The sequence below is a fragment of the Sesamum indicum genome, linkage group LG6, assembly GCF_026168435.1.
Source record: "Sesamum indicum cultivar Baizhima isolate 11 linkage group LG6, ASM2616843v1, whole genome shotgun sequence".
Taxonomy (NCBI): Eukaryota; Viridiplantae; Streptophyta; class Magnoliopsida; order Lamiales; family Pedaliaceae; genus Sesamum; species Sesamum indicum.
Window position 1 is genome coordinate 11,588,749 of NC_142662.1, and position 18,233 is coordinate 11,606,981.

Consider the following 18,233-nt stretch of genomic DNA (forward strand, 5'->3'; position numbering starts at 1 on the left):
AAAGTTATCAAAAGTGGGCTCGAATCGATGGACCCTCATGATAATTACGAACAGGATTATATGCCGGATAGAATTGGGTGATAATTGCATAGGGCATACCTCAAGGCGCCTAAGGATTTGAGCTACATAAGGAGAAAGAGGCAACCTAAGACCTGCGTCAAAATGGTTCAATTAAAAGGCACAAAATCCTGGGGGAGGTTGATGCATGCGATCAGAGGCACTTGGAATTATAACCTCAAAACTATTCGGGATATAGTACTTCTGCTTTATAAGATGGACTTGTTGCATAACAGTGCTTACTATGTCATCCCAAGGTTTAGGATATTTTTTTGGGTAAATGTAATTTGCATTATGAAAATAAAGGTACAGTACAACAGTCAATTGGTTTATCCCTCGACAGGCCAAGGGATACGCCACGGTCTATAAAGAGCAATTGTACTAATGGAATTAGACATATTAATACTCAAGATCCTCTGTCTAATATCATCTACAATGAAGGAAGCCAAAACGTTTGCCGGATGCTCAATTTGCTGGAATCGTCTCAAGTTTCTTTCTCGCCATATATGGTAGACGAGTGATCCAAGTAGTGCTCGATAGGCTGTATTAATAATATGCTTCCCTCTCCATTTTCGTGTTGCCCATTCGACGTCCCTTCCCCATTCCCGGTTGGGCCAAGGGACTCAAATAATCCGTCGAACAACTGCAAGGCATAATCTACTGAAACGGCATCGGAAGAAAAGGTGGCTATGTGTCTCCAATGCCTCCTCGTTACAAAGAATACACCCACCAAGATGTGTGAGCCATGGTCTGTCGGTTGTCGGTAACTTTTTCTGAATAGCCATCCATAAGATAAATGAATGGCGTGGAATCTTCAAAGATCCCGAAAGTAGTGAAGTCCAGCCCACTTTCGGTTCAGGCGGGCCAAAAAGTCGGTAAAGTGCTTGGGTAGTGGGTTGCCCCTCAGGAAATCGCCAAATGATCGTATCATCGCCTCCATGAATCTGGGGTAGTGTATATGTGATTTGGAGGCATTCCAGATCCGTGATGAGGGGCCAGTGCCATTGGCCCCCGTCAATGACCGAAGAAAGCTTAGTGGAGTCTTCAAGTCCAAGTAAGATCGGTCCGCGTGGAAATCTAGGAAGCAGGGGTCCAAGTTGATGCCATGAATCCTTCCAAAGATAGAAGCTTCTCCCATCTCCAATATGAAGCTCCACCATTGGTTGGATAGAGCTGCGCAGACGAAGCATTTTTCTCCAACTCCACGATCCTCCCTGTTCGCCAACTGTCCATATGGAGTTATTCCATAATCGTCCGTGCTGCAACCACTCAACCCAGATAGATGTTCGGTCACATCTAATGACATCGCACAATTTTTTTGTCATTAAGGCACGATTAAGAACACCAATATCTTTAATTCCTAAACCCCCTTCTTCTACCGGTTTGCAAATATCTTTCCACGCTACTTTGGCATATCCCGTCATTGAGGTTCCTTTCCATAGGAATGTTCTAAGGCGTTTCTCCACTTCCTTAATGACAGCCTTTGGTAAGGTAAATGCAGATGCCCAATACAAGCTCAGTGTTGAAAGTACAGATTTGATGATCTGTACCCGCCCAGCATATGATAATGATATTCCTTCCCATCCAGTAATACGTGCATCAATTTTAGATAGAAGTGGCTGACAGTCGGAAATAGACAATCTAGATGAGAGTAGGGGGAGACCCAAGTACCTCATCGGGAGATGCCCCTCTTGAAAACCTAGCACTGCTAACATCTGTTCTCTCCTATCTTGTGCAGACCGGGATAGAATAAGGTGACTCTTTTGTATATTCAACCGGAGGCCTGACCACTCTGCAAACCTGTCCAGTCCCATCTTGAACACTCTGACAGAGTCCATATCAGCTCTGCAAAAAAGTAGGAGATCATCTGCAAAACCCAATTGGAATACCCTAGCTGGCTCACACTTCCAATGGTAGGTGAATTGCATGTCCTGTTCAATAAGTTGTAAGAATTCCAAATGTAGAATTTCCATGACAAGCACAAAGAGGTAAGGAGATAAAGGGTCTCCTTGGCGTAGACCTCTCGCCCCATTAAAAAACCCGTGAGGTTTTCCATTGAGGCCAATCGAAAATGAGGCCGTCATAATGCACTCCTCAATCCATCTAATGAATGTAGTTGGAAAGTTGAAGAACTGTAAAACTGCAGCAAGGAAGTCCCACTCGACTGTGTCGTAGGCCTTTCTAATATCCACTTTAAGTGCACATCTTGGGGGAAGACGTATCTGGTTGATTGTCTTCTTTCTTAATTTTCTTTTACGTTGCTCTTGTTTTCTTTTGCTGGTTTATTTACTCTATAACTAGCTATCAATTTGCCTGACCAGTCCATCAGTTTCAGTTGTCGTAACTTAGAGTCATGCTGATCTGTGCACAAGAACTGTGGTGAACATGATCTTATCTATCTTTGTCATTACTTCGGGTGACATTCACGGCCAATATAATGATCTTTCAAGGCTTTTTGAGTATGGAGGTCTCCCTCGAATATGTTTATATGTGGATGTGCTTGCATGTTTTTCATTCATCTCACACACTACATAATCTACTTCATTCTTCTAAAATAGCAAGAGAAGAATTAATGTGTGAATTAATGTTGGTTGATACATTGTTTATTATATAACCCTATTTAAATTGCTGTATTGGTGATTCCTTAGGCATGTGAAGACAAAGCCTGTACAATGGATTCTGTGGGTCAAATCCAGAGTTGACAAGATAAAGATGGATGGTATACTGAATAGTAAAAGAAGGCATATGAAACAATGAAACCAAAGAGAATATGAATCCTCACTTCGTCTTATGGAAGAAAAGAAACAACTGAAAGAAGTAAGTCATTACTCAAAAACTGCATATGAATATGTTTATATGTGGATGTGCTTGCATGTTTTTCATTTATCTAACACATTATTTTATCTACTTGATTCCTCTAAAATAGCAAGAGAAGGTGTTTACAGCTGCTTCAAAAGCCGAAGGTGCTGAGATGAAAAAATATAAGAAGGAGATGCAGAAGTGGGAAATGGGGAAATATACTCTAAAATCCATTGTAGGTGAAATTGACAAAAAAGTGGTTGAATTGGGATCAATTGGAGGTAGGATCTTTCGTTATTTGTGTTTCTTTCTTTCTTCTTCCTTGAAAATAGTTCTGTTTCCAAGGAAATCCGTAAGTCACTAGGATTAGATAACAAATTAATGTAATTGTGCAGCTCTAGCTTAAGTAACAGTTAACGTAGATTACGTGTTGAACCTCATGCATCGATTGTGCAACTCACATTCCATATTTCCAACTTTTTTGCGTAAATGAATTGCGGACTTCAATATGTTTAAATGGATTATTCTGCATAATTGATTTCTGTTGCTGCTGAAATTCATTCTACAGAATTAGTGCACAAAAAATGTGCAGCAGAATCAAGTGAAATGCTGCAGTTTGCCTGTTTCGTTTGCTCCATACAATTTCTGCTACAGCAACGATTTTTTATAAGTGATAGGTTGTCTTACACTGACCTCTCTACTTTTCTTGTATTTTTTCAACAAACTTCTGAAGATGCCTTGGAGACAAGCACAAGAGAACTAGGAAGCAAATGAGGAAAACCAATATGGACAAAAGAAGAAAAAAGAATATACGCGGAAAAAAATAAACGAAACAGAAAAAAGCAATATACAGAAAAGAAAGAAGAAGAAAAAGAAACAGAAAAAAAAGGGAATATCCGCAAAAAAAAAGAAAAAGAAACAGAAAAAAAGCAATATATTCCAAAAAAAAAAAGAGAAGCAAAAGAAGAAAAAAAAAGCAATATCCAAAAGAGAAAAGTAAAAGAAAAAAAAGCAACATCCGCTCGCCTACTTGGAGTTGTTGCTGTTGATGCACATACAATTGAGTGCTTGGAAGACAATTTTTGGTGCTCGCAAGATGAAGACACAACCGCTACTGCATGCAAGGTACATGGTTTGTAGTTTGCTGTTTAAGTGAGATGGCTCTTAGTTAATTTATTTTGGTTATAACAAGTAGTTTTCATTAATAATATAGGAAGTGGCTTGCATAGTTGTTGGTAGTCGTTTATCACCTCCACAAAGTTACTCGTAGTAACTCATAATGCTTGAATCAAACTATCTTTTCAAACAAAAATAGAATCACTTTGTGTGTTTGTGCGGTTGGCACACCCGGACACTTGTTCATGGAAACTAGTCTTATAATAACAGCGTTGCAATTGAGCACATCACAGGTGGAATTGCGTATAGTAGGCCATTTAGGCCAAAATGGAATGGAAAAGCTCGACTTATTTTTCTGAATTCTCCACAGATATGTATTGCTTCCTAGGCTTCGAGTTTGTGTAATGCCTGGAGTAGAAACATTATTATTTACTTTATCACACGTGGAAATTATATAAATCTAAAGAGTCTCGTGCTAGTATTTCTTGAAATTCAGTTTGATAAGGATTTTATAGTATATGAAAGTTATGAGAATATGTGTTCTCCCCGTATGCTCATTATTCCAATAATTGAGTGGATTCATTCCCTCGTAGCTATATTGTTATTTTGGAGCTTGCCCGAGAAGCTTCCCTTCTAGGAGATTGGCTACGCCACGAAACTTTGCTGCCATCTTTTCAGTGACCATACTGAAATATGTGAGGGGTGGTGACATATTGATGGCAGCTAGGATATTTTTGGATCCTTTTGTATTCGTTTGACATGCCTCTGACACGTTTCTTTGAGTGCTATTCAAGAGAGAGAATTTTCATTGATAGGGCTTGATGCCATCTTATCAGCTACCTACTGAAATATGTGAATTAATGTGGATTGATCCATTGTTTATTTTATAATCCTATTTAAATTGCTGTATTGGTGATTCCTTAGGCATGTGAAGACAAAGCCTCTACAATGGATTGTGTGGGTCAAATCCTGAGTCGACAAGATAAAGATGGATGCTATACAAAAGAGAAAAAGAAAGCATATGAAACAATGAAACCAAAGAGAATATCAAAGGAGGAGATACTTCGTCTAATGGAAGAAAAGAACTAAAAGAAGTAATTCATTACCCAAAAACTGCATACTTCAGCTAATATGAGTTGTTTGGCTTGTCATGTTTTTGCTCAAATGCAAGTTTCCATGATTAGTAAAAAAAGATTGCTAATTGTGTGTTATGATCTTTGTCATGAAAATTAATATTTTAATGTTAATTTCATTATTGTGGCAAGTGGCAACTCAAGAAAAAACATATCTGTAGTGCTCGTTGGCATCTTTCAATTTCTTAAGAAAAAGTTCCATACAATAGAATCTTTCATGTTTGAACGGGCTTAGGCTTTGACTTTGGCCGTGAATGTTTAGGTTCATTCTCTATGATTATGTATTCTCTATCTCGACAACAAGTTTTGTTGCTATTATTTAATAGACCGCGCAATTATATGTGCCTAGGCAAGTGATGCAGCATCATTTTAGGGTATTAGTGATATACTGGTGGTTGAGGCTTTTTCTTGATATGAAGGTGGTTGTCAATGATGAATAGGGAGCTATTCTAAGCAGGATGAAATGTGAAAGCTTGATTGAAGACACAGCTTGATACTCAACAGAGTTCCTGCACAGTTTCTTGTATAGAATTAGAAGGCAAAGGAATTACTCATAATATTCTTTGGGCATCACACATTCACAGGAAGTAATATGCGAAACTTAGTTAATGATCTCCAAAGCAAAGAAGGATTAGACTTTTATAATGAGCAAAAGAGAAAGCTGATTAAAAAAATGAGAGAGATAGCTGAAAAGTTGTGTCGAGAATCGAGATTGTTTCTGTAATTCTTTATTTTCCTAAAACTTCAGATATTTACAGGAGGAAGTGAGGGCATATACTTTATAGATGAAACCTACATTATAGTGAGCTCAAGTTGAAATGTTGTGGGAGTTTTCACTCTGATTCCATCAGTTTGGTGGGTTGAAGTGGGAAAGTGAAGGGGATAACGACCTGATACAAATTCAATTTACTCGATGAACTGGCTTAGTTGTGTTTTAACTTACTTCACTATAAGATTTGTACAGCTTAAAGAGACTTGAAGTCGCAAATTATAACACCAAATTATGGTTGAAGCCTCATTGGACAAGTTCCCTACGTGTAGTTACTATATGTTTCAACTCTACCACATCTTTGTGGCTGTTACTTAAATTGCCAATGCTTGGATAAAGTGTCCTCTGGATGGATCAAAGTTCTGAAGTATTTGTGTCTACAAATGAAGTAAATATAACTAATATTGGAGTCAATTAGGCTACTTCAGAAACCAATGTTCTTAACTGCAGCAGTTTTTCATGTCCTGCCAGTCCCCTTTATACTTGTTACAATGCTTAAGTGCTTGGCCTATGTCTGACTTGTCTCCATATTTTGGTATCTCAATTTTTAAAGCCGTAAAAGGGGAGAAGGCAAGGGAAAATGCAGTCTTTTAGTCTTCTACATTTCTAGTTGATTGTCTTCTTTCTTAATTTTCTTTTACGTTGCTCTTGTTTTCTTTGGCTGGTTTATTTACTCTATAACTAGCTATCAATTTGCCTCACCAGTCCATCAGTTTCAGTTGTCGTAACTTAGAGTCATGCTGATCTGTGCACAAGAACTGTGGTGAACATGATCTTATCTATCTTTGTCATTACTTCGGGTGACATTCACGGCCAATATAGTGATCTTTCAAGGCTTTTTGAGTATGGAGGTCTCCCTCGAATATGTTTATATGTGGATGTGCTTGCATGTTTTTCATTCATCTCACACACTACTTAATCTACTTCATTCTTCTAAAATAGGAAGAGAAGAATTAATGTGTGAATTAATGTTGGTTGATACATTGTTTATTATATAACCCTATTTAAATTGCTGTATTGGTGATTCCTTAGGCATGTGAAGACAAAGCCTGTACAATGGATTCTATGGGTCAAATCCTGAGTCGACAAGATAAAGATGGATGGTATACTGAATAGTAAAAGAAGGCATATGAAACAATGAAACCAAAGAGAATATGAATCCTCACTTCGTCTTATGGAAGAAAAGAAACAACTGAAAGAAGTAAGTCATTACTCAAAAACTGCATATGAATATGTTTATATGTGGATGTGCTTGCATGTTTTTCAATTATCTAACACATTATTTTATCTACTTGATTCCTCTAAAATAGCAAGAGAAGGTGTTTACAGCTGCTTCAAAAGCCGAAGGTGCTGAGATGAAAAAATATAAGAAGGAGATGCAGAAGTGGGAAATGGGGAAATATACTCTAAAATCCATTGTAGATGAAATTGACAAAAACGTGGTTGAATTGGGATCAATTGGAGGTAGGACCTTTCGTTATTTGTGTTTCTTTCTTTCTTCTTCCTTGAAAATAGTTCTGTTTCCAAGGAAATACGTAAGTCACTAGGATTAGATAACAAATTAATGTAATTGTGCAGCTCTAGCTTAAGTAACAGTTAACGTAGATTATGTGTTGAACCTCATGCATCGATTGTGCAACTCACATTCCATATTTCCAACTTTTTTGCGTAAATGAATTGCGAACTTCAATATGTTTAAATGGATTATTCTGCATAATTGATTTCTGTTGCTGCTGAAATTCATTCTACAGAATTAGTGCACAAAAAATGTGCAGCAGAATCAAGTGAAATGCTGCAGTTTGCCTGTTTCGTTTGCTCCATACAATTTCTGCTACAGCAACGATTTTTTATAAGTGATAGGTTGTCTTACACTGACCTCTCTACTTTTCTTGTATTTTTTCAACAGACTTCTGAAGATGCCTTGGGGACAAGCACAAGAGAACTAGGAAGCAAATGAGGAAAACCAATATGGACAAAAGAAGAAAAAAGAAACGGAGAAAAAAAGAATATACGTGGAAAAAAAAAAACAGAAAAAAGCAATATACAGAAAGAAAGAAGAAGAAAAAGAAACAGAAAAAAAAGGGAATATCCGCAAAAAAAAAAGAAAAAGAAACAGAAAAAAAGCAATATATTCAAAGAAAAAAAGAGAAGCAAAAGAAACAAAAAAAAAAGCAATATCCAAAAGAGAAAAGTAAAAGAAAAACAAGCAACATCCGCTCGCCTACTTGGAGTTGTTGCTGTTGATGCACATATAATTGAGTGCTTGGAAGACATTTTTTGGTGCTCGCAAGATGAAGACACAACCGCTACTGCATGCAAGGTACTTGGTTTGTAGTTTGCTGTTTAAGTGAGATGGCTCTTAGTTAATTTATTTTGGTTATAACAAGTAGTTTTCATTAATAATATAGGTAGTGGCTTGCATAGTTGTTGGTAGTCGTTTATCACCTCCACAAAGTTACTCGTAGTAACTCATAATGCTTGAATCAAACTATCTTTTCAAACAAAAATAGAATCACTTTGTGTGTTTGTGCGGTTGGAACACCCCAAACACTTGTTCATGGAAACTAGTCTTATAATAACAGCGTTGCAATTGAGCACATCACAGGTGGAATTGCGTATAGTAGGCCATTTAGGCGAAAATGGAATGGAAAAGCTCGACTTATTTTTCTGTAATTCTCCACAGATATGTATTGCTTCCTAGGCTTCGAGTTTGTGTAATGCCTGGTGTAGAAACATTATTATTTACTTTATCACACGTGGAAATTATATAATTCTAAAGAGTCTCGTGCTAGTATTTCTTGAAATTCAGTTTGATAAGGATTTTATAGTATATGAAAGTTATGAGAATATGTGTTCTCCCCGTATGCTCATTATTCCAATAATTGAGTGGATTCATTCCCTCGTAGCTGTATTGTTGTTTTGGAGCTTGCCCGAGAAGCTTCCCTTCTAGGAGATTGGCTACGCCACGAAACATTGCTGCCATCTTTTCAGTGACCATACTGAAATATGTGAGGGGTGGTGATATATTGATGGCAGCTAGGATATTTTTGGATCCTTTTGTATTCGTTTGACATGCCTCTGACACGTTTCTTTGAGTGCTATTCAAGAGAGAGAATTTTCATTGATAGGGGTTGATGTCATCTTATCACCTACCATTCTAAAATATGTGAATTAATGTAAATTGATCCATTGTTTATTTTATAATCCTATTTAAATTGTTGAATTGATGATTCCTTAGGCATGTGAATACAAAGCCTGTACAATGGATTCTGTGGGTTAAATCGTGAGTCGACAAGAGAAAGATGGATGCTATACAAAAGTGAAAAAGAAGGCATATGAAACAATGAAACCAAAGAGAATATCAAAGGAGGAGATACTTCGTCTAATGGAGGAAAAGAAACAACTGAAAGAAGTAAGTCATTACTCAAAAACTGCATATGAATATGTTTATATGTGGATGTGCTTGCATGTTTTTCATTTATTTGACACATTATTTAATCTACTTGATTCTTCTAAAATAGCAAGAGAAGCTGCTGACAGCTGCTTCAAAAGCCGAAGGTGCTGAGATGAAAAAATATAAGGAGGAGATGCAGTAGTGGGAAATGGGGAAGTATACTCTAAAATTCATTGTCGGTGAAATTGACAAAAAAGTGGTCGAATTGGGATCAATTGGAGGTATGATCTTTCTTTATTTGTGTTTCTTTCTTTCTTCTTCCTTTGGAATCCTTTCACCGCCTTCAAGGCTCCTAAGTTATTTTTTCGCTTTTGTTGCTTAGGATTTTTGCTATAGCATTTGGTAATATAAGTAATTTACTTTGTAAAATATATTTTCATATATTGAGCTTGTAAATTGGATGATTTATGGAAAGGTTATCTCACACATTATTTAATCTACTTGATTCTTCTAAAATAGCAAGAGAAGAATTAATGTGTGAATTAATGTAGATTGATCCATTGTTCTCATTCATTTAATTACCATGAATGCTATTCTAATACCACTTTTCAGACATATGGTGTATAAATATGTGAATTAACTAGAATGTTCCTCTTATCTCTGTTTTCCGATTTCCCTTAAAAATGATTGTTTTTGTGCTCTTCTTTCTAGTTGTTACATTCTGAATTCTGTCTATTATTATCTTTTGATGTCGAATGACAAAGGAGTAGGGGATCAATTAAGGCTCTTTTGGTTCCCTAAAAATTGGGCAGGAGAAAGAGGATGAGGGAATGCATTTTCAGTGGTACTTAGATAACAAATTAATGTAATTGTGCTCCTCTAGCTTAAGTAAGAATTAACGTAGATTACGCGTTAAACCTGATGCATCGATCCTGCTACTCACATCTCATATTTCCCACTTATTGTAGGTAGAGTTCTCTGAGTTAACATATGTGAATATTGCAACTTTTTAGTTTCAGGGTTGCATCGCGTAAAAGCTATTGATGAAGAGAAATAACTTATAAAAAGAGGAGATATTGAATCTTATTGCTCTAAATCTATTTGTGGTGCTGCAAGGAATCAATAGAGGTTCTTTCTCTTGTATTTTGTTGTATGTATAATCTGTCAATTTTTAATTTATCATATTTAAGTGGGAGTAACTCTTCATTCGATGGACTCGAAATCTTTGTCCAAAAGCAGTAAGTTCTGCGATTTGTTCAAAAGCAGTAAGTTTTGCGATTTGTTCAAAAGCAGTAAGTTCTGCGATCATTTTGTGGCTTTATTTAAAATATATTGCATTTTCATGTTATCATTTTATCTTGGGAAGGTTGGTAAACTTTTTATGGCTTTACTTAAAATGTTTACATCTTCCTTCTAGACAAACGAGTAACTCTACTTGGAAACTATCCCCGATAGAGGTTCTTTTGTTTACTTTGTTGTATGACTAATTGTTGCAAACTTGTATTTGATTGGGAGTACATCTTCTGTTCGTGGACTTGCAATCTTCCAAAAGCACCATACACAAGTTCTGCGATTATTTTATCTTGGTAAGGTCAGTAAATGTTTTTAGTGGCTTTAGTTAAAATATATTTACATATTCATGCTATCATTTTCTCTTGGGGAGGCTGGTAAATTTTTGTCGGCTTTACTTAAAATGTATTATATTTTATTTATATTTTTTCTTGACAAATGAGTAACTAATTTTTGTTTTCTACTAGTGTTTTGGGATAGTGCAGGGATGTGATCAAATGAAGGTTTTTCAAATGCCTTATAAGGTATTGATTTATTCTGTTTATTCATAATTATTGTGTGGTCAGTGACTAATTAATTTTATTTAATAATAATTATCCCTTATTATTTATACCTTTTTTAAGAATTGCATAAGGAAATTTAAAAATATAATGTGAAGTGCTCAACTAATAGTTTATTATTTATGTAAATAAATATCTATTAATCTAATAAAGTGTTTTCTAGAAATTTCTCGATTTGAAAAGTACTTATTTCAATTTTATTTTATTATTAACTAGTAATTATTTTTTACATATTACAATATCAAAAATTGAAAGGACAGTCCAATTCTATACCTATTAGGGAGATCATGAAATGGATAAATTACATATTGTTTTATTGTTTGCATTCACACGGTATAATTTTGGTCAAGTATTTATATATATTTTGTAAAATATTGACCTTGTAGAAATTTTATTTAATAAAACAAACTTTAGGGTGCAAGAAAAGTGGAGGGGAATTTCATACTTATATTTTTAGTGTAAACCAAATGTGAGGAGAGTTTAACTAATTTAAAATTAATTTATTATTTATGTAAAATAGAGTTGTGGTAGCAAGTTGGGTCCAATAACTCTACAGTATACTTGTTATTTTAGTGTACAAATGTAAAATTATATTTTTTACCTAAAAATATTTAAAATTATACTTAGGTCCTCCTTTTCATTTAAAATTATACTTATGTCCATCCTCTCTCAAGATTCTTTCTTTATCTTTAATTACGCTTGATTTTCTTTCTTTAGACTTGGTTTGCATTTTGTGTTTTGCTCAATTTGGTATTTCCATGAGCTCCTTCTTAGGTCTGTGAATGTGGTTTCATTATCCCTATTTTATTTAATACAGGTATTGTTAATTTATAATTATTATGTGGTTAATTTTAGGGATAAATTAGTTTTTTTTTATTTTATTATTATTTTTTAATTTGCAAAAAAATTATTTGAAAGGATTCACCATCTTATATTGCTACGAAGAAATCAAATGTAAGAAGAAATCAAATGTAAGTGTAAAATATGTGGTAAATGTTTATTAGTATATTTTAAATAAATTTATTGTTAATTTTAAACAGAAATAAAGATAATAGTTCTCAATTTTGTTGATAAATTTCTCTTTATATTGGAAGGACTTGCCATTTATATTTGGTTTCCTCATTATACCCTGTTATATTGTTTTACTTAACTGTTATTTATTAATTATTAATATAGTTGAAAATTGTATAATTTATCCGGTTAATAGACCAGGAGATTTTCTGAAATCTATCAAAATTATTTTCCAAATAATAAGTCTAAAAACAAATTTCTAGTAATTTGTTTATTAAAATCCGTTATAATTTAAAATTTAATTTTATTATTTAAATTTCAAATTTTAAAAAATAAAATTTATTTATTATTATAATTTGTTGTCAAAGTTTATTTATTAATTGACGCATCATTTTTTATAAATAATATTTTATATTTTAAAATGAAACTAAATCAAATGAAATTTATAGTTAATTTTAATTCTTTATGTAATTTTTTCAAATTTTTGTAAAATAAATTTGATTTATTATGATGTATGGTCGAAGTTTATTAATATACTAAATTATTATTTAAATTCAGAAAATAATAAATAGGTATAAATTTATTAAATACAAATACTATATTATAATTTAAAATTAATTTATTAAAATAGATAATTTTATTTTTCTGCTATTATTTTCTCTTACGAAGGCTGTAAATTTTTGGTGGCTTTATTTAAAATGTAATTATATTTTTTTGCATTTTTTCTTGACAAATGAGTAAGCGATTTAAGGCTTTAATTTATTACTTTTTAATAGTTGAGTGTACCAAGGGGACATTATCATATGAGGGTTTTTTAATTCTTCATCATTTTTCTCTCCAATACAAGAATAATTTACGCTAGTTACCAATAATTAAAAATAAAAGTTGAAAATTGAATTTTAATTTTAATGAAAAGCATGTACTAAATTATTTGTAAACTTGATGTTATAAATTAAGTGATCGAAGGTGAATCGTATTATATTTGTATTTGTGTTTATGATTTTATATTATTGTGATGAGTATTTATGTTATAGAGTAAATTCGGTTCTTAAATTATTTAGTAGATTTTTAATAAGCTTAATTTATAAGACAAAACATCTGATTAGCATAAGTAAAAATAAATTATTTAATCAAATTAATTATTTTGTATTGACATAAATTATTAATAAAACAATAATTTACTATAGTAGAATAAAATTTAATTGCAAAACTTTATTTAATTAGTGGATAAGAGATGCAAATTTTAGTTATTGAATTAATCCATATTTAAGACCAACCATAATTTATTATATTATCTGCTTTGGTCATGGATTTATTAAAATATGCATTTATTATTATGGATATATTTATAGTTTAAGTATGATCAAAAATTAAATTTATTCTTTATGTAATTTACTTTGTAACATATATTTTTCATATAAGTAAATTGTATAATTTATGAAAGGTTAGAAAAATAAGTGAGATGGGATTTAGTGCTATTTTAATTTAAAAGTGTCAAGTTTAAAAATATAATGCGAATGCCTCAATTTAAGTATTATTTAAAATTAATTTATTACTTATGTAAAATAAAATTCTAATAATCTGTGATAAATGTTTATTAAAATGTTCCTGGAAAATAATTTATTCTTTAAAGTTTCTCTCGAATAAACTTTCGTTGAAAGAAGAAATATTTATAAATTAAATTTTTGTATTATTATGTTGAGTGTTTATAATTATACTTTTGGTGGCTTTATTTAAAATATCTTAAGAAGGCGGGTAAACTTTTGGTGGCTTTATTTAAAATATAATTATACTTTTTTTACATTTTTTCTTGACAAATGAATAAGCGATTTAGGGCTTTAATTTATTACTTTTTAATAGTTATTTATAAGAATAGTTTCAATTCTTATGTTTGGGCTTGAAAATTGGCTGCCAGTGAAAGTGAAAAGCCGTCTTTTCAATAAATTAGACGGAGAGAACTAATTTTGATTATTTTAATAAAAATGACATCATATTAAATTATTTGTAAACTCGATGTACTAAATTGAATGATCGAAGCTGGATCGTATTACATTTGTATTTATGTTTATAATTTATTAAATCATACTTTTATATCATTGTGATGAGTATGTTATTAGTAGATTTTTAGAAAACATCTAATTAGCATAAGTAAAATAAATTATTTATTCGAATTAATTATTTTGTAATAAAACAATAATATTATCTGCTTTGGTCATGGATTTATTAAAATATGCATTTATTATTATGGATATATTTATATATTAGGTGTCATCTTTTAATTTTATTTGTAATTGATATTATCTGTAATTATATTTTCACAAATAAATAATTTCAATTTGACATATTTGGACCTCATCAGTTTTAATCCTCGAATAAAAAGAGCTAAGCTACTTATTTTAAGTATAATTTAAAATTAATTTATTATTTTTGTAAAATAAATTTCTAATAATTTGTGATAAATAATGTTTTATATTTTAAAATAATGACTAAATCAAATAAATTTTTAGATAATTTTAAACAAAATTTAATTTTTTTATATTTACATCTGCATATCGTAGATTGAATTCTATATATATTTCCTTATTAGTTATATCCTGTCAAATTTATTACAATATTTTCAAATCAAATAATAAGTCAAATTTAAAAATATTATGTGAAGAGCTCAGCAGCTTAGTTTAAGTATTTTCTAAAATTAAATTTATTCTTTATGTAAAGTATTTGGTAATATAAGTAATTTACTTTGTAACATATATTTTCATATAAGTAATTAATATAATTTATGATATTTGTGCATGTAATTTAATATAAAAATATATAAGTTATATAACATACTTTTTTATAAAATTAAATTGAGCTTGTAAATAATTTTCTTTGTAAAACATATTTTCATATAGAACTTGTAAATTTTTTTTATGTATTACACGGTTTATATAGCTGATACCATATAGCCATGACCGAAGGTCATGGGGGATCGAAGAAAATAATAAAAATTTAAATCCGGCCATGAGGCGGTAGGAAGAACCGACCATGTAGGCGGAATGCACAACAGTAAAAAGGTAAATCCGACCATGTAGGCGGAGTGCAAGAAAGAATATTTTTTATTACGATAAATATAAAGAGAAACAAGTACCATAAGGAAAGACTAAGTTGGGAACCTTTTACGTCGGTTTAAACTAATAGGTATAAATTTTGGTCAGAAAATACCACACTAAAGCCCAAAATCAACGCCAAAAATTGGCAAAATCGGGCAGCAATGGCAAGGCCGACCTCATTCATACCCATAATTTAAACCGACGACCCAGAGAGCCTTATCATTAAGTTCCCTCAATTTCTCCTTATGTTTATCAGTAATGAAAAATACTCTTTTTATTATTATTATTATTATATATATATATATATACACATCTATATAGCCATGCTATCTCTGTTATACTTGGATAATTCAGCAGCAGCAACTTAGCCTTGCATTAGGCTAACAAAAACAGAAACAAGAATGGAAATAACGAATGCAAAAATTTAAATAAGAGAACTCACAGGTGGTTTCTTCTTATGCCAAATGGAAGTTTTTATAACTAAGGGAAAAGAAAGAAATTACAAGTGGAAATGCCTCAGCTTCAACACATGAAGGCTTCCCAGGGCTTGCAGAAAAAAGGGGGGAGAAGGTTCTATTTATAACCAGTGGGTTCGGACTTGAAATCAATTCTTCACGTCCGCATGGCCTCCATCTGCCAAGTGTCCTCTCATTTTCGCCAAGTGTCCTCTCATTTTCGACACGTGTCATTCGGTCAATTTTTGTTGACTTGCCATGCTGTCAGTTCATTTCTTCATGAGTCTGGAGAAGCTACTTCCTTCCGACTCTGATCCCGACTGCTTGGATCTTCTTTGTCTTCAGATGATTCTGAAATGTCCATTTTTTATTTTCCTTTTAGTGTCTCCCGGATTCCTTTAAAAAGATTGTCAAGAAATTCTTCTTGAGAAGATTCTTCAAATGGATTTTGAGCTTCCCCAGCGAGACAAGAAAATTTATTTTCCCCATTTTTGCTTGAGGTCTCCATGGGAGAAGCAATTCCCGAAAGATTCTTTTTCAAATCATTTTCCATTTGCTTAAGGTATTCCTCAATCATCTGATTTTTAGTGATTACCCCCTTCTTATTCAGAATCCTCTGGGAGATATGCTCAAAAGGATTGGGTGCCTGATTTTCTTCCTTTTCTGCAAGAACTTTATATTCTTGTAATTTTCCCTCCATCTCATTGATGATCTCTTGACCATAGTATTTCTTGGTCTCGGGATCAATTTGCATTAGCTTGTTCCAGAATTTCGAAACAAAACCTCCTTTTTATGCAAGGGATTTTCTGTAGGGTAATTCCTACCTCTGGCAGCCATTTCCAGATCCATGGGATAGAGAATTCAGTGAAAAAATAGTGAAGCCATTCCTTCTATCCATTTCCTTGATTTTTCTGCTTGTATTATTTTCGGCGAATAATTTAGCCATGTATTAGTGTAATCTAACAAATAATCCACAACTAATCAATATAAGGAAGCCACGTATAATAATATAAAGCCATGTCCACGATCGCATCCAAGAAATTAATATGTATAACATATACAATACTACACATATATATATATATATATAACCAATTAGCTATACTTACCGTAAATCCCAAAATACTTCGATTCACGAGGGACTGCTCAACCCTCTACTTTGTCGTCACGTCCTATAACAGAATGTTATACATATAATCAATATATTTAATTTACCAAATAATTCATAAGAATTCACTTAATCAAACCCCTTATATATTTATAATTATCATTTTTAATAACATTCGTAAATTATATTACCACTGAAACCTCATTTTCTCTCTTTCATAACATAATATTCTTTAAATATAACTTTTCGAAACATTTCTATCGTTGCTATACAATTTAATTAAGCAATAATACATAGAATTACATATTTGGTTAATCATTCCGATGGAATGTTGGGTTCACCCCCATTAGTGTTGGTATTTTTCTTTTTTTGTTCTAACCAACCCGTAGAAAATAGAATCCCCCTTGTTTTCTGGGAGAATGCAATAAGAGCACAAGGAAGCAGATTGTGTAAATTAACTATAATAATAATTAAATCTAAGAAATCTAATATTTTAATTACCCAACTATATCATTTTTATAGCAAATGTGATATTTAATTCAACATCAATTTAAATAGCCAAAAGTATGAAATACTCCGATTAAATAGTACATCGCTCAATATAATCAATATTTAATAAACAAACTAATTGAATAATATAATTATATAAATTAATAAAAATTAAAATATAAATTCTGACCTCTCTGTTTCTTCGTCGCCGCAGTGAAAGATTGCAAATTTCCCTAAAGATGTAATTATGTTACATAATGCAAATCCTATATATATTATATATAATGAGAGAGAGGAGAGAGGTGTGGGGTGGGCGGTGGCCCCCCACTCTCATCCTCACCCTCTTTTATTTTCACTTTAGATATATATATATTATTATATATATAGTTATGTATATATATTATTTTATATATAATATTATTATTATTTTATTTAATTAAACTTTTCTAAAATACCTTTCACACCCCTCCTAATTTTCTTAATTACTATAATTTGTCCCCAAATATTTTAACGAACTCCAATTTAACCCGTTCAAATTTTATTATATCCCAAATTTAATCTATAATTTATTTACTAATTACATCTAAATTTCTAATAATTACCAATTACTCTCCCAATTACGTGAAAAATTCTACGGATGTCACAAAGTTAGTCTTAGTTACAGTTGTCCCTCGCCCAACTTGTGAGGGGAGTGATGAAATAGAGAAGCCAGATTTAGAATTATGTAGTTGAAGAAGAAGCAGAAGCTTGAACAGGGTTGATAGTTTGAAGAAGAAAGAGTTGTATGAAGTTGTTGTCCACTATTCTCTTTACTTATAAAAATGTGTTTATAGTGATGCGCTTTTATGTATACGTTAGGTAGTTGGGTTAGTTAATTAGAGGTTAGGTAGATTAGTTATTTTTCTGATCTTTACTTGAGCTGTTTTTTGTACACAAATTACTGTACATCTTCTTTTTCCT

The 18,233-nt window shown here is 32.2% G+C and overlaps 2 long non-coding RNA genes across 2 annotated transcripts; one reads left to right on the forward strand and one right to left on the reverse strand.

The window, feature by feature from the left end:
- Positions 1 to 6,912: 6,912 nt before the first annotated feature.
- LOC148787769 (uncharacterized) lies at positions 6,913 to 8,189 on the forward strand. The gene is made up of 3 exons (XR_016066238.1): positions 6,913 to 7,075; positions 7,185 to 7,338; positions 7,781 to 8,189. It is a non-coding gene; the product is annotated as an uncharacterized LOC148787769 (long non-coding RNA).
- A 7,388-nt stretch (positions 8,190 to 15,577) lies between these two features.
- LOC148787770 (uncharacterized) lies at positions 15,578 to 17,512 on the reverse strand. The gene is made up of 3 exons (XR_016066190.1): positions 17,464 to 17,512; positions 16,786 to 16,848; positions 15,578 to 16,587 (listed from the first exon to the last, which is right to left on the reverse strand). It is a non-coding gene; the product is annotated as an uncharacterized LOC148787770 (long non-coding RNA).
- Positions 17,513 to 18,233: the final 721 nt, after the last annotated feature.